The 8,647-nt window shown below is 35.9% G+C and overlaps 1 non-coding gene across 1 annotated transcript; it reads left to right on the top strand.

Moving 5' to 3' along the window:
* Positions 1-7,053: 7,053 nt before the first annotated feature.
* On the top strand, positions 7,054-7,127 carry TRNAN-GUU (transfer RNA asparagine (anticodon GUU)). Its single transcript has one exon. It is a non-coding gene; the product is annotated as a tRNA-Asn (tRNA).
* The last annotated feature ends 1,520 nt before the right edge of the window (positions 7,128-8,647 follow it).

Below are 8,647 nucleotides of genomic sequence, written 5' to 3'. Positions count from 1 at the left end.
AGCAGGGTTTCTGGATTATGTAAAAAATAAATTTAAGACTTTTAGCTCACTCATAGTACTAATGTACTATAGGATCATATTGAGAGATGAAAAACCCTCACCTGTATATATATAAGACTGGCTAACTCACCTTTAGTTGAAAGAGACGAGATGAAGGTTTCTCATCACTGATGGGAATTGAACTCTGGTCTTTCCTAGCAAAGGGCTTCGTCTATACTGACTGAGCTACAAAGGCTCCAGAATCAACTAATCCCCTTATATTCTAAGCAATGCTCTCTCTAAACTGTGCAAGTACACACCAGTCAAAAAGGGAAGGCACACATCTAGGAACTGTGCACAAAATGATAAATCATACTTGTCACTTATTTTTAGTCGTTTCTCCACTAATTGATTGGTAGTAGAGTAGAGTTGATTGGTAGTGGTGGAGATGGAGAGTTGTACAGTAGGTAGCCTCCCGCAATGAGGCTTCAGACTCCTTGGAGGTGTCACGAATAATCCTTCCAATGTGCCGGCAAAAGTTGGTCGATTGGTAGAGCCTCTGCTATGAATGGCTCAGTTAAGTAAGTTTGAGCGCGATTAGTAGTTCGAAGGGGGACCAATCGTTCGATGCTGTTGGCACCCTCGATGAGTCTTTGGACTCCCTGGAGGTGTCAAATAATAATAATTAGTTATTATTTGACACACTGCACCAAGTGGGCAAAGTGATGCTGACGTCAGCAAATTAGAGGCATATTTGCTTAGGGTGTCTACTGTCTAGATCAGGGCTGTCCGAAACACGACCCGCCTGTGGGTTTTGATTTTGATAAGCGAAAAAAAAATAATTTGAATCGAATGCGCATTAGATATTTTAATTCTATCAGTAATCGATAATCACGATGTTGGTAATTTTTTTGGTGTTTTTCAAATATTAGATGTGTCAAAACACTTTTGTTCCAACGCGCATGCTCCGGGCGTTCACGGGGAACGTGAGTGCGCAATTGATGTTCGTTTGTTCATCTATCGAGGTTGTGTCGCTGCTGCTCACCAAATTACTAGATACGCATTGTGGTGCGGCCCTCTGGTTACCTAAGGTTGGACAGCCTTGGTCTAGGTAGTAGTCACTTGAATTCATGTAAATATCGACGGATTTTTGTAGCTATGCAAATTTAAGTTAGTTGCTAAAATAAAGAGCCAAAAGGCTTCAGTTCGGCGATGCAAAAATAAAAATCAAGTGGATATTAGATCCAGCATCATTTCAAGCTGAATGTAGAAACTATGAAAGTTGTAAAAATAAGTTGATCAGAGTGCTTACGGGAATATGGCTGCCGGCGTTTACGAGTTGCTCTAGTGCGGGCCACTTTAGAAAACATGGACGCGGCCCGGTATTGAGAGTTTTTGCTCTCTTCTGCCTGGTCTCTGACGAGAACCAACCAGTTCGAAACAGCTATCAGGCCAGTCAAACCTTAAAAAAATGGACCAAATTAGAAAGCGAATATATGGGCGCCTGGGCAGCGTGCATGTTTTCTAAAGTGGTCCGCGCTAGGGCAACTCGTAAATAAATACCGGCGGGCGTATTCCCGTAAGCTCTCTGGTCAACTTTTCTTTACGAAACTTTCATAGTTTCTACATTAGGTTTTGAAATAATGCTAGATCTAATATCCACTTGATTTTTATTTTTGCATTGCCGAACTGAACGCTTTTTTGCTCTTTATTTTAGTAAATACTTTTACGCAACGATCGAGAGTTTGCTTACGAAAAATACATCTCTCTCTGACGTTTCAAGTTCCTTAGTATTGAAAGAGAGTTATTGCTCTCTTAAGGTTTCTTCCGAGTCTAGCTCTGCTGAGAGAGGGGGTTTAAGATTTCGGGGGATTTGCATTGATAGAGCAATTTGATTCTCCAGGGAAAGTGTTTCCGGCATGGCCATGTGGAGCCTTGTAGGTGGATGCTTTCACTGGAATATGAGGGGGGGGGCGTCACTGAGTGGTACCAATGCTGAGTTGGACGATCTTTCGGTCACTAGTAGGGTAGTGATCCAAGGGTTCGCCTAAATTTTAGAGAATGCTTTACTTCAATAATTGCCTGGTTTCTGACGAGAATTAACCATTTTTCGAAACAGCTGTCAGGCCAGTGAAACCTTAAAAAATGGACCAAATTACAAAGCGAATACATGGATGCCTGGGCAGCGTGCATGTTTTATAAAGTGGTCTACGCTAAGGTACTTCGTAAATGCCGGCAGGCATATTCCAGTAAGCTCTCTGGGTAACTTATTTTTACGAAACTTTCATAGTTTCTACATTCGACTTTGAAATAATGATGGATCTAATATCAACTTCATTTTGATAACTTAAGTTACTTAATTTAGCAATCACAGGCTAAAGCTAGATGAAAAAAGTAGCAACATTAATATATTACATTAGTGCACACACATTGAGTCTTAGACCGGAAATGTGTGCACAAAATATTTTCCAGGGGCAGCATGAAAAACTATAAGGAACATTGATCCCTGGATGTGCTGACCATTCCATACACAGACTCCCATACTTCCATCATTCACTGGTTTTGTTCTCCATCATGCATTGTTGTCCTCATCACCCACTTAATTCCTCTGTTCACATTACTCAATACACTCCGAGCAACTTATCCAGATGACACACTGAATTCAATTAAACCCAATCAACTTTTGCACAATTTCATGCATCCTACACATTAACAAACCATATGCAGAGCCTGTGTAGCTCATTGGAAGTGGTGTGTACCTTGACGCTAGACTACCCGAAGAAAGAGCGTCGTGAGTTCAATTCAAGTCTCCTACTAGAGGTTCTTTTTTTCGAACAGTTCCCGAGTTAGAAGGTCTCTGGCACAGTCAAGCTGGTTTTTTCGTCCCGTAAACTGGGGTTTTTCGTCCCGTAAACTTAAAAAAAAAAAAATCGATCGTAGTTCTCACACTATATCAGACATTAAAAATATTGTGTTAGGGTTAAGGACCAAGAGATGGCGGCACTGGTTAGTTGTTGCTTCACTGCGTGCTGTTAAATTGGTGATAGCCTTGGGCCATTTATCCCTGATTGCCTGCCAGTGGAGATTGAACTGCTCACTCAGTCTCCAAAAGTTGGATAGGGCTAAAACAGCCTCACTTACTCTCTCCAAGAAAACAAACGGAGTTAGCTGATTTTTTTACCCATTTCTCGACAAACACACAGCTCTGCTCTGCCAACACTACTGCCTTACTACTCTTGTATTTTGCTCTTGTCAGTAATTTGATATCCGTCTTCGTGTTCTTCCTCTGTTTACTTTTATTCTCTACTATCTTGCATTCTATTTTGCACTCTTGCATTCATATCCACCAAAACTCGTTTGAATAACCTTCACTTCGTTTGCGATCTTGATCATCCCATTCTTTAAGTCCTGCATTTAGGTAATGACGTTCGTCTTTGTTCCGTCAGTTCAGTCGTCTTTGCTTTAATTCCCACATTCAAGCTCGATTTTGTTCCTTCTGTCTCTTTCGTAACTACAATCGTATTCTCTCGCTTGCTTTCTAGCTAATATCGCTCACAGTCTTATCTTCTCGCTATCTTTCGTCACTTGTCTGACATTCACTCCTTAATGCTTGCATTTAATACCTTGCAACCCATCACGATATCACGCTTTCTGCAGATTCATACCCAGAGGCGGATCAAGTGAGTGTCAGACCTGGCGGCCTCCAGGGTCCTGAGCGTCAACTTTTCCAAATGCAAAAGTTATTAAAAAAATTGTTTGACTATTCCTATTTACAATTCATCAGGAAAAAGATCTTTCTCTGTGTTAAAAAAAAGGTAAAACGCTACCTAAAAAGTATGAGGTCAGAAGAAAGGTTAAAGTTAAACAGTATGGCGCTATTGCATATGAAGCAGTATTAAATAACATCGATACTTCGAATATAATCGAATTCGATAGAGAAAAATCGATAAAAAATTTATTTCACTTTTTATTCCTGCTTAAATATATGTCTTTCGTTTTTTTTTCTTAAAATATTTCATATTTTGTTGTAATTTTAATTTTTATTTATATATATTTTATACCTGATGTTATTATAAAGAAAAATGTATTGCAATGTTTTAAAATAGAAATCTTAAATCAGATATTATGTGTGTTTAATATTTTGTGATAGTGAAACCCTGGTTTTCTTTGTAGCATATATAAACAATTTTTAGGAACCGGGAGCCGTAAATTTTACCGCCAGGGGCCCCCAGCGGGCTTAATCCACAACTGTTCATACCCTATCAATTCTCTTCTATCTCCTCCAAACATATTATCCAAATTCCCCTACTCTTACATTCACGATAATGGGCAACCTTAAAAAAACTACACCGCTTAGCATATTTGAATTTCGTGTCTCTCGTGATAACGATCTTTTTATTGCCAGTTTGTCTTCATCCACGATAAATTACAATTACATAAAATATTCGACCAAACCTATCAGCAATCTCGCAGTTATGCAAGTAGGCTCAACTATCACAAATACAATACAATATATATAAAATTTCATCTACTATTACTAAACAGTAGTAGCAGCCAATAGATGTAAAAGAATTCTTGGAATATTTCAAAGATCTTTGGACAGTACTTTGGATAATACTAACAAAAAATAAATAAATAAAAAATAAATACACCAGTAACTTACAAAATGCTTTAAATAATATAATAATGAAAGAAGTATAGGACAATGTAAGTAAAATAAAAAATGGCAAATCAGCAGGAGAAGATGGGATAAACTCCGAACTGTATAAATTTGCTGGAAAAAAATTTTCATCAGAGATTAGAATTTTTAAATAATATATACAATGGAATATACTAATATATACTATAGAATATATACAAGTATATACTAATAGAATGGAATACAAGTATAGTAATACCTATATTTAAAAAAGGGAATAAAACAAAACCAGCTAATTAAAGAGGTATTAGTTTATTGAATACATGCTACAAAATATATAGTAGAATACTTAATGAAAAATTGAACATATATAGTGAAAAAATATTATTCTAATGTCAAAATGGTGTTGGAAAAGGACGCTCTGCAATCGATGCAGCTTTCTGTTTAAAACTACTTATAAAAAAAAAAAAGAGAATTTAATTTGGAAACTCATCTTTTATTTATAGATTAAGAAAAAGCATTTGACAAAGTAAAATGATATACTGTTTGATATATTACGAAGAATAAATATACCTAATATTTTACAAATGCAATAAATTATTTGTTGCTCTTTGTAAATTTTGTGGACAAACTCCAATTAGAAGTAAAATAGTTATTAATAATAAAATAATAGAACAGATGAATACTTTTAATTATCTTGGATGTGAAATATTATATTAAGGAGAAAAAGACATAAAATTAACTTCAACATTTTTACATATTAGAGGCCTGATAAATAGAACACTCAATCCAAACACAGTACAAAAAGAAATACGCTTGAAAATATACAATACTTTAGCAGTGCCCACATTATTATATGGCAGTGAAATTTGGACAATAAACAAACAAGATAAACAAAGAATAAAAACAAGTGAAATGAGATTTATGAGAAGAACTGCAAAGTACACATTGGTTGACCAAAAAAGGAACGAAGACGTTTTGAAAGAACTAAAAAAAATTAATAGAAGAAAAACTGAAGAATTATAAACAAAAATGGATAGAACATGTAAACCGAATAGCCAACACCCAATATCCTAAACAAATAATAAAATATAAACCAGAGAAGGCTGGGTAGACCTCAAAAGAGTATATAAATGGATAATGAGACTGGAACAGATCAATATGGTCTAGCCGGCAAAGGTTGGTCGATTGGTAGAGCCTCTGCTATTAATGGCTCAGTTAAGTAAGTTTGAGCGTAGTTAGTAATTGGAAGGGGAGCCAATCGTTCGATGCTGTTGGCACACCCTCCTTCGATGAGTCCTTGGACTCCCTGGAGGTGTCAAATAATAATAATATATCCGTTATTAGCGTTATGATGATGATGATGATGATAGTTCCCGTCATACTTCAGACAATAATATAATGTGCTAGCTTTAGGAACAACGAAATGGTCACAACTCTCTTCACCGAATATCCTATAAAATTAGTGATAATCTTGGGTCAACTATCACTGAAAAGGTTAAAAATGGTTTTCGGAGTGTTCTTGGAGTGTCCATGTCTGTAGATGCGTGTGTTCATGGAGCTGGTTTGCTTGTTCTAGGGAACAAAAAACCCGTACTACTATAATAATAACAATAATTAATAATAAGGATAGCTTTTGTCTACTTGTATATGAGATATACTGTATATGACTTCTGCATTACTTCAACCTTAGTATCTCTTCTAAGTCTGGCTCCCACAGATGAGACTTCAATAAAGGACGAAATCGATCTGGGTAGTGGCCCTTCCCAAAATGCATTGCATTATAAACACGTGAAAGGGATACTATATTATGGGATACTAAAGCAAGTCATTAGCCTCTATATACAAGTAGCCTAGTATATAGGCTACTTGTATATAGAGGCATATATTAGCATCTTTAATTTATAGTATAACCAAGTGAGAAAAAAAATAAAAACTTTGAATACAGCTATAAAAGTTTGTGCCGTTACTCATTCCCTATCTGTGGAAAAGTTACGACACACGTGTGTAGTAACTTAGCCCAGAGAACTTAGCTTCTATTATGATGGTGCTGAGTTCACGATCCTTGGACTGTAAATTGTTAAAAACTGGGATAGAATGCAATTTGAGTAGGTAGCTCTTTTAGCCTCAATGTAGATCATGTAAATCATGTAGATCGCCTGTACTGCACTTTTTTTTTTTTTTTTTTGTCTTCGTAATAGCTGAGTGTGTAGTCTTTGTTGTAGAACAAACGAGACAAAAAATATAAAACAAGCAGACGATATTTTCGTTCAAAACTTTATGGGAACTGTCGCCAGCTAGTGTTATTCCCTATATCACAACGTAATATGTTATTACATTAAGATTCACGCACTATTTCATTACTGTTATGGAAAATACATTTGTTTCCTTAATAATCGATAATAACCATAGTTCAGTAAGATGCACTTAACAAAGCCTCCGTGGCGCAATCGGTTAGCGCGTTCGGCTGTTAACCGAAAGGTTGGTGGTTCAAATCCATCCGGGGGCGTTTTCACTTTTATATCGTGAGTATAGCATTTATTTGCAATAAGCTTGTTCTTCTCGTATGTGAGAGCAGTACGAAAAAATGCTTTGTTTGAGCGAGATGAGATTATTTTCTTTCTTGTGCGTTTCGGTTGAAATATTTCTTTATTATCAGTTTCATCAATGTTTAAAGCATTTATTCTTATCTAACGAGGAAACTTTCTTTATTCACTCTCCAAGGTAATTTCCTTGCTTCTTACTTAATTTGGGTTTTGCCCTGAAATTAAATAGCATTTAAATTATGAATGCGTGCGCATACAGTTCTAAAAACAATCTGAGATGCGTTAGAAAAAAATCCGATTTGCGTTGTTGTTAATGATAAACAGGGGCGAATGCTGGTCTTGAAATTCACGCTTGCTGTTGTTATCATTCAGGGAGTGAGAGGTATGATTGAAGTCAGATTAGCGGAGTAATGAATTATTGACCATTTAAAAACTATATATTTAGAAACTTATGTACATTTAATCATACAAATACAACATTTATTTTACAAATGATATTCTATCTTTTTCAATTTAGCTACTTGAATACAAATTCTACCCTGCGGTTCTTCTTTATGAAGTGGTCAATAACATCGTCATAAAAAGTTGGTTGTAACTTAATTTTCCCAAGCAACACGCACACTTGTAAATGCTGGCTGAAGCCCACTGGCTAGAGCTACTTTGACTGCGTATGGCCTGTGTTTAAGACGACGTGAAGGGAGTGGAAATGGTTATGCGCCCGCATGAAATCACAGTGCTGAAGCGAGGACCTGGAAGCTCCTACAACCGAGCAAGCCAAGATAGCTTTGACTCGAAAAGCAAGCATTGGGCTTCGATACAATACACAACGCAAAGCTCAATTATTGCCACGCAAGTTTAAGACGTCTTCTGTCTACAAAAATAAAAGCCTAAATGGAATGCTTATAAATGCATGCATTTATTAACAAATAAATAGTACTTCTTTCTCAAATAATGAGCTTGCGCAGCAAGCAAGGAGAATTCGCCCCTGATGATAAAGATATTTTATCTATTGAACTAATTGTGTTTTCATATCGAGAAATATAACTGAATTTATTTGACTTCAAGTGCTCTACCTGAGACTGATATTTATTTTTCAGTTGTCAATATATTATTATTATTTTATTAATCTTCCATCATTCCATCTGCATGTGGTCCGTTGTATAATAAAAAGAATAAAACAGAATTAGTTTGTAATGACTTTTTATGTTATTTTAGGATTTTATTTTACCAATCACCAATGTAATTTCGATTTTCAGAAGAATACTGGAATTAATTGGCTATTTCTGGCACATTTTGCAAAATGCGCATGCACCTATTAGATTCGTTGTCCATCTTCTGTTTGTCTAGTTTGAAGAATTCTACTGAAAGCTGGTATTTGGAATGTTTTTTTTTTTTTTGAACTGCTCGGGCAGTTTCAGTTTTGGTATCATTGAAGATTTTATTGGTAAAAATTGACAAAATGACACAAAATTGTAAATTTTAT

Source organism: Typopeltis vanoorti, chromosome 24 (assembly GCF_054136105.1).
Source record: "Typopeltis vanoorti isolate ZY-2024b chromosome 24, IOZ_Tvanoo_1.0, whole genome shotgun sequence".
Classification (NCBI taxonomy): domain Eukaryota; kingdom Metazoa; phylum Arthropoda; class Arachnida; order Uropygi; family Thelyphonidae; genus Typopeltis; species Typopeltis vanoorti.
Note: the sequence above shows the minus strand (reverse complement) of the source record. Positions and strands in the feature narration are given on the sequence as shown.